Source organism: Canis aureus, chromosome 20 (assembly GCF_053574225.1).
Source record: "Canis aureus isolate CA01 chromosome 20, VMU_Caureus_v.1.0, whole genome shotgun sequence".
NCBI lineage: Eukaryota > Metazoa > Chordata > Mammalia > Carnivora > Canidae > Canis > Canis aureus.
In genome coordinates, this window is record NC_135630.1 from 11,193,666 (window position 1) to 11,214,304 (window position 20,639).

General features: G+C 34.3%; 1 long non-coding RNA gene across 10 annotated transcripts in view; it reads left to right on the top strand.

The window, feature by feature from the left end:
* Positions 1-20,639, top strand: part of LOC144291477 (uncharacterized) — a 352,892-nt gene that overhangs the window by 186,234 nt on the left and 146,019 nt on the right. For 2 of the 10 annotated variants that reach the window (XR_013358749.1, XR_013358753.1), the window contains 2 exons: positions 2,757-2,885; positions 4,040-4,170. The exons of the other annotated variants lie outside the window; for them this stretch is intronic. This is a non-coding gene — a long non-coding RNA (uncharacterized LOC144291477). The remainder of the gene's footprint in view (positions 1-2,756; positions 2,886-4,039; positions 4,171-20,639) is intronic. 10 annotated transcript variants of the gene reach the window in all.

Below are 20,639 nucleotides of genomic sequence, written 5' to 3' on the forward strand. Positions count from 1 at the left end.
AATAGAACACAATCACATAGAGCGCATAAACAAAACAGTAAGTTAAATTTTGAAAATAAAAAAAAGGAAGAGGAATTATACTAAAATACTACCTTCAAAAAAAAATAAAATAAAATACTACCTTCAGTGTTTTTGAGAAAATTAATTATAGAACATAAATAAGATTTTAAGTGAAAATACCAATAAACTTGGTGTCAGGTGCAAGTCTTGAGTAATGACCCTGGTCACGCTACCACTATTCTCTTTATTCATATTTTCTTCTGTGAAATATAGATACAGTCACAAAACTAGGTTTAAGGAAATTTGTAAATTCAATCTCAGATGTGAAAGGGATGTGAAAGTATTTCAAAATCCTGATTTTATAGATACCCAGGGTATTTCTTTTGCCTTTTATAACATTTGTGGTCATTACATAAAAAACATATTGTGGACAAATTATCTAAATATTTGGAAATGTTATAGACACCTTTTTGAAAAGGATTCCTAGCAACCATTAGTGCCAGGAGGTCCTCACCTCAGGAAAGGTCAGGTTTCTTTGCAGATTTTTGTGGGACAACTTAAGTAACAAAAAATTCACCCACTGTAAATGTACAATTACATGATCTTTACTTATGCAACCATCACCACATTCTTTCATGTGTCTTAAATGTTTTAGAACATTCCTTCACTCCCAAAATTTCCTGTTGTCCTTGTGCAGATAACTTCTACTCATTCCCTATGACCTGTGGACCATAGATCTGCTTTCTCTCTCTCTAAATGTGCCTTTCCTGGACATTCCTTATATAGAAAAAATCATACAATATGTGGCTTCTTTTACTAGATACTATTTTTTAAATCTTTTATTTATTTATTCATGAGAGACACACAGAGAGAGGCAGAGACACAGGCAAAGGGAGAAGCAGGCTCTACGCAGGGAACCCGAGGTGGGACTCCATCCCAGGACCCAGGATCACACCCTGAGCCGAAGGCAGAGGCTCAACCACTGAGCCAGCCAGGTGTCCCTACTAGATAATATTTTGAGGTTCATACATGTTGCAGCATGTATCAGTAATTTGTTCCTTTTTACTGCTGAGTAGCATTTCATTATATGCATATATGCAATATTTTTAACCATTTACCAGTTAATAGATACTTGATTCTTTTCAGGTTTGGGGTATTGGGAATAATGTTGCTGTGAACATTTATATGCATGTCTTCATTTAAACTTCTATTTTATTTTAGGTCGATTTCTATAAGTAGAATTACTGTGATGTATATAGTAAGTTGATGTCAAAATATTTTTGAGAACCTGAGAAACTGTTTTTTAGAGTAGCTACACTATTTTGTGTTCCCACCCACAATGCTTGAGAGTCTCAGTTTCTGCACACGTATGACAACACTTGATATTTTCTGTCTTACTTTACTTTAACCTTTCTAGTGGGTATGTCATGGTATCTTATGGCGATTTGATGCACATTTCTCTAATGACTAATAACACTGAACATCTCTTAATGTACTTCTTAGTTATTTATACATCTTTAGTAAAATGTCTACTCAAATTAAAGGCTTATTTTAATTGTGTGATATGCCTATTACTGAGTTACAGAAGTTTTTTGTATATTCTGAATATAAGTCCTCTATCAGATAAATGCTTTGCAAGTATTTTCTATCAGTCTTTGGTTTGCGTTTCTCTTACTTAACAGTGTCTTGAGGATAAATTGCTTATATTGATGGAGCCCCAATTATTAACGTTTTCTTTTATAGATAATTGTTCTTATGGTGATTCTTAAAAAAAATTATTGCTTCACCCAAAGCCATGAAGCCCTTTTTCTTTTACTGTGTTCCTTTCTAGAAGTTTTAGAGTTTTGGGTGTCTATATTTAAGTCTATGGTTAATTTTTATTTAATTTTTGTATATGATGTGAGGAAATGCTCTGATATTATGATTATGATTATGACTATGACTATTTGCATGTGGGTATCCAATTTCTGAGGACACTTTTACTGAAAACCAATTGGTCATTAAAGGTATGGTTTATTTTACGACTCTCAATCCTATTGCATTAACCTATTTGGCTAATCTTGCATCCATACAACACTATGGGGATCCCTGGGTGGCGCAGCGGTTTGGCGCCTGCCTTTGGCCCAGGGCGCGATCCTGGAGACCCAGGATCGAATCCCATGTCAGGCTCCCGGTGCATGGAGCCTGCTTCTCCCTCTGCCTGTGTCTCTGCCTCTCTCTCTCTCTCTCTCTCTCTCTCTGTGTGACTATCGTAAATAAATAAAAATTAAAAAAAAATACAACACTATGGTGATTACTACAGTTTTAATGTTAAGTCTTAAAATCGGGTAGTACAAATCCCCAACTTTGTTGTCTTCCAAAAAATTTCAGGATATTTTGGTCCTTGCATTTTCATTTAAATTTTAGCAAAACTTTGAGAGAATGCATACAACTACACACTGAAAAATGAGCATCAGTTTCTTTCACTTGTTTTCATGAGGTCGTGAGTGTACTTGTTTTGCTTCTAGTTTCTCTCAGGACTAGCTGTAATCTGACTTCGTATCTGTCACTTCAGTGAACCTACTCTTCTAAGACAATTTGCTTCACAGTAAATAATTTTTATGATGTTTAATAACTATTCATATTTTTTATCCTTAATCAAAATGTACATATATAAGTTTCTACTCTTTACAGGAATTAAATATCTTCTTCTGTTTATGGACCCTACTCTGACACAAATTTTCTTAATCCTGAGAAAGATATTTCCTTCTTTCTAGATTCCCATTTCTCTTTAACTCTCTTCTGACCAAAAAAGTGGTTGAAAACTTAGTTCTTTTATGCTTCTTTTGGCTTCACTGAAGAGTTTTGCTGAATGTGCATTTTAGCCAAATGGCAAACAGCTGAAGGTAAGAGCAAGCTGAAGCCAAGGCTTACTCTGTCATAGCTATGGACTCCTGTGATTATATTTTAAAACTACTGATATGATATTATTATTTAAAAATCTTATCAAAGTAATTTTAAGATTTGATATTATAGTGCAACAGTAAAAAGAAGATAATTGATTGGGATTGTCAGCTGCTAGATAATTCCTGTCGACATTGTATTGCATACTTTCAATGCTAAATAGAGTTGAATTCTTAAAATATTTATTTATTTTTTATTTATTTATTTGAGAGTGAGAGAAAGGGAGGGGAAGGGTGGAGACAGAGTGGGAGGGAGAGGGAAACTCAAGGCGACTCTGACCTGAGCATGGAGCTGGATGCAGGGCTTGATCTCAGGACTCTGAGATCACAACCTTGATGTCACCACCTAAGCCAAAACCAACAGCTGGATGCTTAACCAACTGAGGCACCCAGGTGCCCCTAGAGTTGACTTTTAATCAAAATTGATGAAGAAGTAAGATTTGGAGGCTAGCTTTGTCAAGGTAGGGTACTGCTCATGAATTGCCAACAAATTAAGAAATTTTCATCTTCTTTAATGCTATGTAATAAGGTAAAGAGTTCTCAGCCTATGTAAAATCCCTGCAAAAGATTCGTTTGGTAATGATATTGCAATATTTCCTAAAACTATGTAATAAACCAAAGTTTCACTCATTATTTGAATTAGATATTTCCTAAGTATCTTAAGAAGCAGATTTAAGAGAATGCCTTAAAATATTTTGTTGTATTATATTGTCAGTATTGTATGTTATAAAATAAAACACAAAATGGCTTAAAATAATTTTATACGTAGTTGCTACCTTATTCAACTGGGTACACAACATGTTTTTAAAGCTAGGATCAAGAAAAGTGCTAATTGAAGGACGCCTGAGTGTCAGTGGTTTGTCTGCCTTTGGCTCAGGTCATGATCCCAGGGTCCTGGGATCGAGTTCCGCATCGGGCTCACCGCAGGGAGCCTGCTTCCTCCTCTGCCTATGCCTCTGTGACTCTCCTGAATAAATAAATAAAATCTTAGAAAAAATAAATGTGCTAATTGAACAATGTATTTGGCTTTGAGATACTGTCACCTTATGGAATTTCCAGCTCTATCTCAGATATTAATTCTTACATGTCAATTTCAGCATACTTTGAAGAAACTTAAAAAAAAACAAACTGATTTTTCACTGGAGCCTCCAAAAAGACCACAATCTGGACAAGACCTTAACCTTAGCCTAGTAAGACCTGTCAAAATTCTGATCTGCAGAATTGTAAGGTAATAATCTGTGTTGTTTTAAGCCACTAAGTTTGTGGTAATTTGTTCCACATCAATGGGAAAATAAAACAGATTTGGGTACCTAGATGACTTCTAACGTAATGAAGCTACTGTAACAGACATAAACATGTGGAAGTGGGTTTGGAAGAGGGTAATGGGAAAAGGCAGGAAGAATAATGAGGAGTATGATAGGATAAGCCTAGATTGCCTTGCATACAACATTAGTAAAAATATGAATGTTAACTCTGCTGGTAAGGGCACATAAATACTATTGTGTATTTACCTAACGGGTTAGCCTAATTTCTTTTTTTTTTTCAAAACTTTATATATAAATTCAATTCTAAATAAGCTAATAAGATTAAATTCAGTGTAGTTTGTGAACATATATAAAAATAAATATTTTAAAGCAATTTATGTCTGTTAGATTTTCTAATTCATCACATTGTATTGTTAAAATATATTTGGTTGTATTCAATGTAGATGATTGGAGGCTTTAATTGAAACACATGTTGAGATTTTTCTACTTGTTAGTTATAATTTTAGTTAACTAGAAATTTTTGTAATTAAGGGCAGCCCAGGTGGCTCAGAGGTTTAGCGCCGCTTTCAGCCAAGGGCGTGATCCTGGAGACCCAGGATCGAGTCCCACGTTGGGCTCCCTGCATGGAGCCTGCTTCTCCCTCGGCCTGTGTCTGTCTCTCTCTCTCTGTCGCTCATGAATAAATAAATAAAATATTAAAAAAATTTGTAATTGAATAAAATGTTTTATGTAAACATAATGTGTTTACTAATTCTAAAATAACCTTAATGTTTATGATTCTAATGATATTAGTAAACTAAGAATCTTCATTTCCCTTTGCACTTAGCATTCTCTAAATTTTGTCATCAAGCAAGTAAACAAAAATTAAATAACATTGGAACCATAAAGAACTAGACATCCTTTTAATAATCAAACCACTATAATGAATAAAAGTAGCCTTTCTCAGTGAATAATAAGTAATGTACCATTATGGGTATATAAAACAATTTAAGAGGTTCTTTTATTGAAAATAGTAAGATGAAATTTGTATTTTCAGTGTGGTAATCTTTGCATTAATGATTTTAAATCTGTGATAGGTAATACTGCTGTCATTTCAGCATGAGTCAGGAAGTGGCACCAAACTACATGTGTAGTTATTGTTTTTTTCTCTACTTTGCATCTGTCATAAAATTTAAAAATTCCAGTTTATGTATCGAAGATGAAATAGCATGTGTAAAGTACTTGTGCTGAGTACCAAATTATGATGGCTGCCTAAAGGAAGAACATGGTTATCTCAAGAAAGAAAAGAAAAAAATTGTGAGTTTGTAGTTGAGTTAGATGTTTTTTTGTTTTTTTTTTTTATGGAAAGAACTTTACTTAAAAAATAAAATAAAAATGGGGGCGCCTGAGTGGCATATAGGTTGTGTCAGACCCTTGGTTTCAGCTCAGGTAGTCATCTCAGGGTCATGAAATCAAGTGGTGTGTTAGACTTGAGCTCAGTGCAGAGTTGGCTTGGATTTCTCCTCTCCTTTGCCCCTCCACCATCTCTCTTACTCTCTTAGATAAATAAATAAAACATAAATAAATAAATAAATAAATAAATAAATAAATAAATAAATAAATAAATAAATGATTTTGGTGATTGACCGAGTCTAAAGATAATTTTTTGATAAAATGAACCAGTGTGATTGACACTAAAAGAAAAATAAATGACAGTATTTGTTACCAATAAGAAATTGTGAGCTTTTGAGTAAAAATTAGAATTTAAAAATCTTGTATCTTGTGTGAGCGTGGCAATTTCAAATATTTAAAAACTTTGGGGATGCAATGGGTAGTGATATTAATAAATATGAATTTTTCATATTTCATACTGTGCAAAAATTTGGAAAATGTGTAGAACTCAATGAAACTATATTTTCAAAATAAGTGATGTATGATGTTACAAAACGATGTATGGGTACATGATTCACTCAAAGTGCAATATATACCAATGGATTATAATGCAAAAGAGTACCAAAATTTATTGGTATGGTTTCAGCTCCCATATTGCTATCAACTTTTAGGAAACTATCACTAGTTAAATTTTGATGAAAATACAAGAAAAATATCCACGATTACTTAAAAAGGTCATTACTAACTTTTCCAACTACATGTCAATAATTGATAAGATTTCCTCCATATACATCAAACAAAACAATATATTGGATACAGAATCAGATACGAAAATCCACCTGGCTTCTATTAAAACAGAGTGAAAGAGATATGCAAAAATATAAAACAACACTCCCCTTCTCACTACTTTGTTTTAGAAAATATAATTATTTTTAATAAAACTTTCTTATACAATGACGATTATTCATGGTAGTTATATTTATTATTGTTATTCTTATTATAATAAATGAGTACCTTAAACAATTCTGCTTTAATATTAAAATGGGAGATAATGATAGTTATGACCTACATAAACAAAAGGTTTTGTGGGTCTTCAGTAAGTTACCAGAATGTAAAGGTGTTCTGATACCAGAAAGTTTGGTAACTATTCAGTTAGATGGATGGTAGGAAGTCACATCCTGCAATATATCCCATACCTAGTTAAGTTCACATATATAATGTTTAAATTAAATCTCATAAGCCATTCCAAATTTTTGCTGCCTTTAGGTAATGTTCATTTTCTGTTCCTTCCCTTTAAAACTGGGTATTTTTTACTTCGAATTTTGTTAATATTTCTATTTTGTCATTAAGATTACTGTTTTAGGAGTTAATAAGTGATTCATAGTATCCAAAAAAGAAATGTTTTATATATTTTTGATTTAGTTTTCCTGAACTTAGGCAGTGCTATAGCAGCACTACATCATCTTCTACTAAGATGGTAAACAGAACGGTGAGGAAGTTTATTATACCCTGGAGGTGCGTTGCCAACAATGAGCAGGTGATGATAGAGGACAACAGAGAGCATAAAATATTTAGTAGTGCCACTTGTTTTGCCCATTTGGGAAATCAGTATTTTAACAATTGTATTTTACAATACCCAGGATTATGAGTCTACTGTGTTAAGAAAATAAGAGTTTATAGAAGTGGAGACTGAAAATACCAAGTGTATAAAACTTCTTAAAGTATACAGTCAATGCCACTAGCAGAAGCTAAACTGGCAATGATGCTCCTGCTTTTCACCTCATACACATTGCATTTTACTTATAATATTTGATATCCTTCCGACAACATATTATCAAGTAATGTGGTTCTGTGTTATTTAGGCTGTTTTTAAAAATCTAGGCTGAAAGACAAGTATTTATATTTTACCAAGGGTATTTTTTTTCAGATCATTTCACTTTTTTGTGTCACAAATTCTTATCTTTAATATAATTATTATTTTTAGGATGCTTTATGTATATAAAATTATATAAAATATATTCTTTGTAAGTTAAATCTAACAGGAATTTACTTGATTACTATAATAATTTGCAAACACACATATGTAATGAGTGTATTCTCTGTAGTATATATGAATTGAATAATAATTTATGTCGATATATCTTTTTCATTTTTGAAAAGCACAGTTCACCATTTGTACTATTTACTCTTGTTTTTATAAATACTTTATTTTTTTAAGATTTTATTTATTTATTTATTTGACAGAGATAGAGACTACAAGCAAGGGAATCAGCAGGCAGAGGAAGAGATAGAGTAGGCTTCCTAGCAGAGAGTTCAATGCAGGGCTCCATGCCAGGACCCTGGGATAATGACCTGAGCCAGAAGGCAGACACTTAACTGACTCAGCCACCCAGACATGCCTATAAATACATTAAATGCCATTTTTAAACAATAGACTTAAATCTTAAAATATTTTAATAATGAAATAAGAAAAATGAAAGAAGTCATAAGAAAAAAATACAACAATTTGGATCAGTTGACCTATATACAAGTTTGAACTTCATGGGTCTACTTAAACGCAGATTTTTAAAAAAAATATAGTATACTACATAGTATAGTACTATAAATGTATTTTCTCATCATTATTATTTTCTTAATAACATTTTCTTTCCTCTAGCTTATTTTGTTGTAAGAATAACAGTATATAATATATATAACATGGGAAATAGGTGTTAATTGACTGTTTATATTACTGGGAAGGCTTGCAGTCAATAGTAAATTTATACCTGAATTTTTTACAATACCTGGGTGGCAGGGGGATGGTATCAGTGACTCTAATCCCTGTGTTGTTCAAGGGTCAACCGTTATTTATAATCTTAGGGGTAATAATGTTGTCATCTATTTTTTTTAAGCTAGAAAAGTGAAATAAATAATGAAGAGCCAAAGAATAAACTGACTTATTTGATATAGGCTGTGCTAAATAGATTTCAATTTTATCTAGCCAATATTGCATAATTCATTACTCATCTTTTTATATTGCGGATTATAAATACCCATCAAAATTTCCCCTTACTATATACTTCTCTGAGTCTTGATAAATGTATAGTCATGTAACTGCCACTACAACCAAAATATAGAACAGATTAATCCCACTCACTTCCACCCAGATTCTTCCCTAACCCTAGTGTTGAACACTTCACCACTCTCAGCTCCTCGAAACAACTCATCTGTTTCCAGCCCGTACAGTTTTGCCTTGTCCAGAATGTCATACACAGGGCATCATAAAATAAAATCTGATCACATGCTCAGATCTTGTCGTCTTTAGTGTTTGTTCTCGTTCACTTAACATAGTGCATTTGAGATTTATCTAGGTGGCTGTGTATACCAAGAGTAATTTATTTTCATTACTGAATAGCATTCAGTTTTGTGGAGGTACTTCAATTTATTCATCTGCTCACCAGTTAAAGGAAACTTGGGTTAGATCCAATTGGGGGCAGCTGCAAATAACAATGCTGTAAACATTTCTGCATAAGATTTTTCCATGAACAAAAGTATTCATTTTGCTTTGCTAAACACTTCTGAGTAAGAGTGGTTAGTAATTTTATGTTAAACCTTATGACATCTTCAAAATACGTTCCAAAGTAGTGATACCATTATACATTTCCCTCAGCATTGTATGGGAGCTCCAAATGCTATGCATCCTTCCTAATGTACAATTATAAGCTTTATTTTTCTACTATCACTTTAGCCATTCAAATATTTGTGTAATATATCCTATTGTCATTTTTTTGTGTGTTGCTCTGCTATGAAATGATATTGAGCATCTTGTGGTTTTTCCTAACCAGACAGCTTCTTAGTTAAGTGTGTATTCAATTTATTTACCAATTTTTTTAAAGATTTTATTTATTTATTCATGAGAGACAGACAGGAGAGAGAGAGAGAGAGAGAGGCAGAGAGAGAAGCAGGCTCCATGCAGGGAGCCCAATGTGGGACTCAATCCTGGGTCTCCAAAATCAGGCCTGGGCTGAAGGCAGCGCTAAACCACTGAGCTACCTGGGCTGCCCCTTATTTACCAAGTTTTTTTTTTTTTATAAATTTATTTTTTATTGGTGTTCAATTTACCAACATACAGAATAACACCCAGTGCTCATCCCATCAAGTGCCAACCCCCCCCCAATACCCATCACACTTAATTGGATTTTGTTTTCTAATTCTTAAGTCTTGAAAGTTCTTTATATATGGTCATTCTGTGGCTTGGTTTTTCATATTTTTATGTTTTATTTTATTTATGTATTTATTCATGAGAGACACAGAGAGAGGCAGAGACATAGGCAGAGGGAGAAGCAGGCTCTACATCAGGAGCCCAATGTGGAAGTCCATCCCAGGACTCTGGGATCACACCCTGAGCGGAAGGCAGATGTTCAACCTGTTGAGTCACCCAGGCATCCCAGCTTTTCATATTTTTAATGGCATTTATCACAGAACATTTAAATCTAATGAAATCCAACCTTTATTCTCTTTTGGATATAGTACTAATGGTGTTGGTTCTAATAAATCTTTCCTAAGCAATAATTTTAAAAATTCCTCCTACATTTTCTTCTAAACTACTTATACTTGCAGCCTTTATGTCTATGCCTTAATCCATTTTCAGTTATTTTTTTTGCAAAAAAAAATTTAGAAGAAAATGCTTGTGATTTGGGTATGACCAAGATTTCTTACATGTAATACCAAAAACATGGTCCATAAAAGCAAAATTGATAAATTTGACTTCATACATTTAAAGCATACTGGTTTTTGATAAACATTTTACTTTTTTTATTTTGTTTTAATTTTTATTTATTTATGATAGTCACAGAGAGAGAGAGAGAGAGGCAGAGACACGGGCAGAGGGAGAAGCAGGCTCCATGCACCGGGAGCCCAACGTGGGATTCGATCCTGGGTCTCCAGGATCGCGCCCTGGGCCAAAGGCAGGTGCTAAACCGCTGCGCCACCCAGGGGTCCCTGATAAACACTTTAAAAAGAAAAATCAAACAACCCTGATTTGGAGAAAATATTTGTATATTATATATCTCAAAACTTATCAAAATGTACAATTTTAATATATGAAGTCTATTGTTTGACAAACCTCAATAAATGTGTTTAAAAACAGAATATAAACAATAAATCCACACTTACCATGCTATTTGTTGTCCACTTTTATGTAACTCTTATTACAACAGGGTAGAATTCCTATTGAAAGTAAGTCAGGGCAGCCTGGGGTGCTCCGTGGTTTAGCGTTTGCCTTTGGCCCAGGGCGTGATCCTGGAGTCCTGGGATCGAGTCCCACGTCGGGCTCCCTGCATGGAGCCTGCTTCTCCCTCTGCCTGTGTCTCTGCCTCTCTCTCTCTCTCTCTCTGTCTCTCATGAATAAATAAAATCTTTAAAAAGGTAAATAAAAAAGTAAGTCAGATAGTATGTGCTCTTTTTTAATAACCTCTAGTGATTTTCCATATTATTCAAAATCCTTCAATGGCCTAAATTTCCTACATCATTGGTTCTTAATGTACTGACCCCCCAGAGAAATTTGTAGGGATATTTTTGTGTTACCAATGATTGTGAAAATCAACTGGCCCTAGTACAATACTACACATTCTACAATGTTTAAGGAAGTCCCACAAAATTACTTTGGTCATACTCCCTACAATATTTGGATTTTCTGCTAGGCATTCATTAAGATAAAAAATCTTGAACCTAAAACTCAACTCTATTCTTGAATAAGCACTAAGTTTCTTCAAATGGTTTTAACATAAAATAAATGCTCTAGAAATGCAAATCTCATAAAAATATAAGAAGGATTTTGTTTTGCTGAGAATTTTTCCAGGTTTTCTAACCATTTTAAAAGGTTACATCACAGAAAATAACCCTAGACATCTGAAGTATTTCAGTCATCATCAGTGCAAAATACCTGGATCAGCTCTGTATTTATAGCTGTCACATTCACACTTGTTCTACAGAGGGGTGCATATATCTGATACTAACATCACATCTCTCTTAAGTGTGGGCTTGCACAGTGACTTCCCTCCAAAAAGTGCAGTATACAAGTGGAGAAAAAATAGTAACTTTACAGTGGAGTAACACGAGAAGCACTACTAGGTCATCCAGATAATGAAGGTTAATATCAACAGTGACAGGTGATATTGATAGCATGTATCTTTGATATGGAGTAACTGAGAATGGCATTTTATGTCTATGATTTTCCTCCCTGAAAATGAGTGGGAAATATCAGAGAGGGAGACAGAAATGAGAGACTCCTAACTCTGGGAAATGAACAACGGGTGGTGGGCAGGAGGTTGGGGTGAGTGCGTGATGGGAACTGAGAGGGGCACTTGTCGGGATGAGCACTGGGTGTTACACTATATGTTGGCAAATTGAACTCCAATTAAAAAATACACAAAACTACAAAAAAAAAAAATACACAAAACAAAACAAAACAATTTTTCCTCCCCCAAATCCATAAGCCTAACATTGAGGGAAAACAACAACAACAACAACAACAACAACAACAAAAGCTAAACAAACAAAAGACAAGGGAATCCACATTGAAGGACAGCCTATAAAATACCTTATCAGGGATCCCTGGGTGGCGCAGCGGTTTGGCGCCTGCCTTTAGCCCAGGGCGCGATCCTGGAGACCCGGGATCGAATCCCACGTCGGGCTCCTGGTGCATGGAGCCTGCTTCTCCCTCTGCCTGTGTCTCTGCCTCTCTCTCTCTCTCTGTGACTATCATAAATAAATAAAAATTAAAAAAAATAAAAATAAAATACCTTATCAGTATTCCTTAAAACTATCAAGCTCATCAAAAAGTCTAGCAAAATGTCATAGTCTATAAGAACCTACAGAGACATAATGACAGCAGAGAAAATAATTATTGAATGTTGAGTGGGATCACAGAACAATAAAGAGGATTATATATATTACTGAGATGAGTTTTTGAAGTTATTAAAAGTTTATTTGCTTATTTTATCCTCAAGGTTTGATCGAAATATGTCATTTTATTCTTTATATCGTAGTTCAAAATACTTATGTTTTTGCAATTATTACTTACACAATTCACCCTTGATGCTGACTTTCTTCTGTAACAGTCACATTATAGAAAGAATACTACTTCTCCTGTGATATGAACATGTCAGAGCTGAAAGATTTAAAATAAACCAAGCAGTTACATATTTCAAACATACCAAAGCAAAAACAGTGCAGGAGAAACTTGGGGCATCATTTATTATTTTATTTTATTTTATTTTATTTTATTTTATTTTATTTTATTTTATTTTATTTATTTTATTTTATTTTATATTTTATTTTATTTTATTTATTTTATTTTATTTTATTTTTTATTTTTTTATTCTATTTTAGATCATTCTGAAGTTAAAATTAAAATCCTTCACTGTTAAAATTTATACATTGGTTTGTTGCTGTTTTCAGCAAAAGCATAGAGAAATTTGGTGTACAAGGATAAGTAATTTGAAAAATAGTTTCAATGTTACATACGTAAAATAATCTTATACTTCTCTGTAGGATAATTGAGTGGAAGTTATCACCCAGGCATGCATGCCAGCACATTAACACATATAAACATATGCAATTTTGGACACTCATTATGCATTAATCTGAATAATAGTCTGATGCTGACTACAAGGTTATAAGAGTTTGTTTGCTTGTTTTTTGGACATCCCCAAATGCTAGGATTTGGGGCATTTATAATCTGTGGAACCACAAGCCTGAATCTACAGTCTACTTTGATTTCCATTGCGGAGAGCAAGTGAATCAGGTTTTCTGATATGTATGTTAATAATGGCACTTAAATATAGAGGAGTTTATGGTTATAATGTTCAGGAGGTAATCCCACAAAAGGGAGAGGGAAATAATAAATTACCAATATAAAAAGTGAGTGGTGCAGGACATCTCTACAGATCCAGAGACATTAAAATCACAATAGGGAGGGAGGCCTGGGTGGCTTAGTTGTAGAGCATCTGCCTGTGGCTCAGGTCGTGCTCCCGCGGTCCTGGGATCCAGTCTCCCATCCTTCTCCCTCTGCCTAGGTCTCTGCCTCTCTCTGTGTGTTTCTCATGAATAAACAAAAAGATCTTTAAAAAATGACCATAGGGAATATTATGAACAACTCTATACATGTCAATTCAACCATTTAGGTCAAATGAAAGGGTTTCTTAGAAACCGAAACTGCCAAAACTCACCCAAAATGAAACAGAAACTCTGAACTGTACAATAATTATTAAACATGTTAAATTCATCATTAAAAATGTTATGAGATACAAATCTCTAGAATGAGAGGGTATCACTGGAGGACTCTAAAAACATTTAAAAAAGGAAGCCACTAATTCTATCTACTATCTTCCACAGATTTGAGCTTTTTTTGAAGAATACAGATATAAAGCTTCTCAACAAAGTATTATAAGCAAACCCAATCCATTAGCATGAAAATTAATAATATTCTACAACCCTTATCAATATACAAATGGTTCAAAATTCTCATATACAATCAACATTATTGCTAGAACTAAGAAGAAAAAATATAAAAATATAAAATCTATCAACTTTGGTGCAGAAAAAAAAAACATTTATCTGTATTAAACATACATTTATGGCAAGATGTCTCCACAAAATAGATGTAAAAAATTTTTTTAACCTGAGAACAGATGTTTGCAGAAAACCTACAGCTAACATTACACTTAATGGTGAAAGGTTAAGTTATTTTATCCTAAGTTTGGGAAAAAGGCATTAATGTCCTTATATTCAACACCATAGATGAAGTCCTACATAGCATAAAAGGGAAGAAAATGAAATAAAACTTATCCATATAAGGAAAGAAGAAAAAACACTGCTCTTATTTGTAGACAATAAGATTGTATATTGAGAAAATATTAAGGAAGTAAAAAATCATTTTTTAGAACTAATAAGTGAGTTGAACATCATCTCGGGAAGATCTACATAAGTGAAGCAATCATATACCGTGTTTGTGGACTGCAATATTCCACATAGTCAAGATGTTAATTCTTCTCAAAGTGTCCAGTAGATTTAGTGAAATTTTAATCCAAATTCTAAAAGGTTTTGTAGACTTTAAGAAGCTAGTACTAAAATCTACATTAAAAAGCAAGCGAAATAGTTAAAAAACAATTTTGAGAAAGAGAAATAAAATCACAATACCCAACTTTAAGTGTTACTATAATGTTACAGTAATTAAGATAAAAAATTTTTGGAAAAACACACACACACACACAGATCATGGAACAGAAAAGAGAGTCGTGAAATAGACCCATACAAATATAGCCATTTGGTTTTACAAAGATGCAAGCCAATTCAACAGAAAATGATAATATTTAAATAATATTAGCAATGAAAAGGGGTAAAGTATTGATACTTGCCACAACAGATGAATCTGAAATTCATTCTGCTGAGTGAAAGGAATCACTCTCAATATGTTACATACTATACGATTCTATTTTTATGACATTCTCGGTAATTATTGTGATGGAGAACAGTCTAGCGGTTGGCATGGGTCAGGATGAGAAGAAGGTTTAACTACAAAAAAGGGATGCATAGGAGCGGCCTGGGCACTGATGCACCTGGTTTGTATCCCCACTTGGTAGCAGTCACGTGAACGTATACATGTGTTAAGTTCACAGGCCTGTACCTCCCCCAAAAATTCAACTTTATGCTAATTTTAAAAAGCAAAATTCTAAAATGAGAACATGGTTTCAACGAAAGAAGTGCATAGGGCTAAAATACATAATTACCAATAAGAAAAAAAATAAAATAATAAAAATAAAAATAATTACCAATAAGGATATTATTTTTACTATAGTCATTTTTACAGTACATTTCTGTTATAGTAGTAATAGTAAACTCAATAGAGTTTATAAAGCCTATAATAACACAACTCAGTTGATCCTTGTTTGCATTTCCAACTGTGCACTGGCAAGCAGCTCAATCTCTTCTCTTACTTGGGGTCATGACAATATACTTTCCTTGGGTACCATTCACATTTGTCCAGGGTTAAAAAAAAAAAAAAAAAAAAAAAAAAACCACAACTCTGCAGAAGACTGATCAGCTAATCACCCAGATGAAGCTTCTGTATTTTCCTGTGCTACATGTGAGGTTGCTTTCTGTCTCTGCAGTGGTAAAAGTCAAACTCTATAGCATTACTACCAATTTAGTCCTAAGGAGAGCACATATGTCTCTGCAATAATTTTTTTCTAATTTACATTTGTTATACAGCTTTTTCCTTCGGCCATGTTGAGGGGAGCGTTTGGTGTGGTTTTCTATTCTCTAATTTGCTTTTGTTCCTTCAGGATCCCTTAATTCTCCACCTTCTTCTTTCTTTCCAGTCACTTCTACATGTCTATACATTATTGTTCCTTTTCTTTTCTTTTTGAGATTTTGTTTATTTACTCATGAGAGACACAGAGAGAGAGGCAGAGACACAGGCAGGGAGCCCGATGCGGGACTTGATCCCAGGACCCTGGGGTCATGCCCTGAGCCCAAGGCAGATGCTCAACCGCTGAGCCACCCAGGCGTCCCTATTGTTCCTTTTCTGTTTACTACCTAATCTCCCAGGAGCAACTGATATTTATGACTTCCAACTTAGTTATTATCGTTGTTCAAATGGTTTCCCTTTATCTCCTGCTGAGACCCACCAGGTCTCAGAAAAACTTTTGTTTTTTTTTTTTTTGTTTTTTTTTTTTTTTTTTAGTAGCAAAAGGAACTTTTCTTTCCTTAGATTTTGTCTAAGTCCCATCTCCCTTGAGCCCTTGCATCCCCACTTCTTTTTTCACGAACTCACTTCAGATTCCATGCATTCTCAACTCAGAGCTCTGATATAAGCCATTGCTGGAATATCATGTTTATTTATCCTTTTAGATATAAATTGAGGATTATAGTAATCTATCTCCTGATATGCTGAGGCATGGGCTATGGTTAGTTTTATTTTGTCCTCCTTGTTGATCAGTATGATTTTATGGCTAATATGCAGAGAAACTCAGATTTAGCAAATTTTAGAATGACCTAGAAGGCAAAGACATAACTTTTTTTATTGGAGCAGCATTCTTGTTCATTTTTAAAAATTTAAAAAATATAAAAATGAAAAGTAAAACCAACTTTAGAGATAAATGTTGTGAATATTTTGATGCTTATCTAGTATTTCATGACAAAATGTACAGATGTAAATTATACATATATAAATTTATTTTTCATAACGTATTCTGTCACACAACTTTTGAGTATTTTTTCTTTTTTTTTAAAGATTCTTATTTATTTGTTCATGAGAGACAGACAGAGGGAGAGACACAGGCAGAGGGAGAAGCAGGCTCCCTCCAGGGAGCCTGACATGGGACTCGATTCCGGGACCCCAGGATCGTGCCCTGACACTGAGCCACCCAGGCATCCGAGGAATTTTTTCTTAATGCCATATATTTAGAATATTCCTATGTTGTTGTAACATTTTTCAGCATGCTTTTCCATATTATTTTATCAAATGTATCATACAGATGTTACTTATCATAGATCTCTACACATCAATATGCTTATGCACATTATCTAAAAGTAGTTTTAATGTTATTATAAAACAAACACAGAATACCAAAATATATAAAGATTTATTCTCAAGTTCCAAAGGTAATCAATACTGCTTTTCTTAGTGGCCAAAGTAGCTATATTTATTATTAAGAGATGGTTACAAAAAAAAAAAAAAGAGAGAGATATGGTTACCTATCTTGTTGGTCATTACTACTTATGATGGTGTATGTGGAATGCTTTATTCTACAAAAGATACCTTTGGAAAAACTAAGGAAAAGTCCATAAAATTGTAGCAATTACCACTGCTGTAGAATTTTAAGAATGGATAAATTCTGCTGAGTTGCTGGGTTCATTATACCATCTGTTCAATCTATTTGTCAAACAATCTGTTTTAATAGATTACTAAATGTGTCTCCAAAAACCATATCCTACCCTCAATAAGACACAGAAGATTTCTTAGTGCATAAACAATTTTGTTACTATTTCATTAATGTAAACCCAGAATACGGCAATTAGCTCAGGCCTGATAAAATTAATATTCTTAATATCTTTAAGTAGATAGCCAATAATGTATTTACTTCTTTGTTTCTTTTCACCGTGTGAAGACTCATTTTCCGTTATATTACATCTGCTGTGAATATTCTATTTTTCGCACGAAGCAGTTCTATCTAAGTCACAGTTCTGCTTTCCAAATCTCATTGGAGAGGATGTTTTGAGAAAAAGCTCTGACACTGGTACACTGAAATATGGGACATAGAGTTAAATCGTGTTCCTTTTCCCACTTGAATCTGCGCCTAACAAAGATCCTGGGCTGCGTGTGTCTCTCTCAACAATCTTGAGCACACAATGAATTTTTACAAAAGGGTATAATACATTTTAATTCAAAATATTGAGTTACTTTATTAGGCATTGTATTATTTTTCTATGGCTGCCGTAACAAATTAACATAAACTTCCTGACTTAAAAAAATAGAAATTTATTTTATCACAGTTTTGGAGGATAAAAGTCTGAAATTAATTTGCCAGCAGGGCTGTGGTTCCTCCAAAGTTTCTATGGATATGTCCTTCCATCTTCCAGATTCTGGTGGCTCTGGGGATTTCTTAGTTTGTGGCTACATAAAACCAGTTTCTGACTCTGTCACATAAATGGAATAAATCTCTCTTGATAATTATGTACAATTTCTGTTGGATGACATTTGCGGATATATTTTATTGAGAATTTTGCATCTAAGCTCATGAGACATACCCGTCTCTACTTTTCCTTTCATGGAATGACTTTGGTTTTTGTACTAGGATAATGCTGGCATCACAGAATCAGAAAGTGTGGCCTCTGCTTTTATTTTCTGAAATGGGACTTAGGGAATTAGTATCATTTCTTCCTTAAATGTTTGATAAAATTCAGCGGTGGCTCCATTTGGGCCTGATATTTGCTTTTTTTTTTTAGAAAGTTGTTAGCTATTGATTCAATTACTTTAAAAATATAGTCCTATTCACAGTTTCCATTTATCCTTGCATGAATTCTGGCAGTTTCTGTCTTTCAAAGAACTGGTCCTTTTGATTCAAAGTACCTAGTTTATGGACATGGAGTTCATAATATTTCCTTTTTATCATTCTAGTATCCACTGAATCCGGAATGATGCCCTCCCTTTCATTTCTGATATCAGCAATTTGTGTCTTCTCCGTACTTGGATAGCCTGGTGAAAGTTTGAATTTCCCCACATACCATAGTCTTCAGACTCCTATTTTAGGGCCTTGAGGAACAAAGGTTTAGAAACATGTTTTGATGGGAATGTTTTGGAATTATATGATTTAAATGAGATATAAACATGAGTACTTATTAAATTTCCTATCCCCCCCCCAAAAAAATAAATTTCCTATCCCTTACTTTTCTTCCCATTCTTTTCCACAATTTACTGTCCCAGCCTCCTTGTAATTAGTTTTATTTATGCCTCCTCACTGAAGACACAATTCATTCTATTTCCTAAGATATATTCATGGCTGACAGTGCTTGTGCTCAAGCTCCTCTAGACCCTCCATTCAGTGAGGTTAGGAATTAGTCACCCTTTTAGAGACTAATTTTCTTGCCTCCTGTCAGATTTCTTTTCTCATGAAATAATAAAATATGTTCTGCTATTTTAATATGAATTCAAACATCACTGTAAGCAGCAATTTCAATGCTCAAATACTTCTAATAGCCCAGGGTAACCTTTTATGAGTTCAACAAAGGAGAAATATGTACTTTTGGTGGAGTTTTATTTTATATTTATTTACCAATAGCGGGAGTGCATAGGCGACTATGCTTTCTTTGTTATAGATGTGATTTAATCAAAAGTCAAGGCACCTGCTTGTATTCATGAGTCCCTTCAGGCCAGGGTCGTGTGGGCATTCTAGGGACAGTGGAGTCACTCCTGCAATTTAAAAATATCACAATACCTTCCATTTTACCCATTCTATTAGGTGTTTTCTGAATATAGAGTTTTTGTTTTGGTTTGGGTTTTGTTTTAGGATTTTTCTTCCTCTACTTCTTCTCAAATTAGCACCTGTGTTAAGAGGAAAGTTCACCTGGCTCTACTGCAAAGAGAAAGTGGCTTTAGATCCACGTGTCTGTCCTTTTTCTGTCCTATGGGTCTTTGGTAATGGCTGTAGCAATGTATTATGCTAAATACTAGGTCCCCTGCCAACTTTAACTGGGTAGCCCTTGTTGGCACTGCCAGACTTCTGTGATACAATCACAACCTCTATTTATTTATGTCTTAAATCATCCCATCTCTACATTTTTAGTCACCTTCCCCATTCCCGTGATAAAGGACCTTTACAATGGCAGGTCTACTGACTCTCTGTGTCTCCCACAGGCAGCAACAGAGGAAAAACTCTTATTTAAATACAGGGGCTTAGAGAATTGTGGGCGCAATCCCTGGTGGCACACGCCTCTGTTGAGCCTGCCCCAGATTATCGCACACACACTCTAAAAACCAGGCTTCTCCACAGAATCCAAAACGAGAACAAGGATAATGTCTTCTTATTCTATTTCAATCAGACAGCCAAAGCAAAATATCACAAATTGGGTGTCTTAAACAACAGAAATGCATTTCCTCACAGTTCTGAGGCTGAAAGTCCAAGTTCAAGATATCAGCAGGGTTGATTTCTTGTGAGGCTTCTCTCCCTGGCTTATCAAAGGCTTCCTTCTTGCTGTCTCTAGATTGTTGTAGATGGCTTTCCCTCCATGCAAGTGTACAAGTGGTCTCTCTTTATGTGTTATAAATTTTTCATATTGGGCAGCCTGGGTGGCTTGGTGGTTTAGCACCACCTTCAGCCCAGGGCCTGATCCTGGAGACCCGGGATTGAGTCCCAAGTAGGGCTCCCTACATGGAACCTGCTTCTCCCTCTGCCTGAGTCTCTGCCTCTCTGTCTGTGTGTGTGTGTGTGTCTCATGAATAAATAAATAAAATCTTAAAAAAAATGTTTTCATCTTATAAGGTCACCAATGGTTTGGGGCCCATCCTAATGGTCTCATT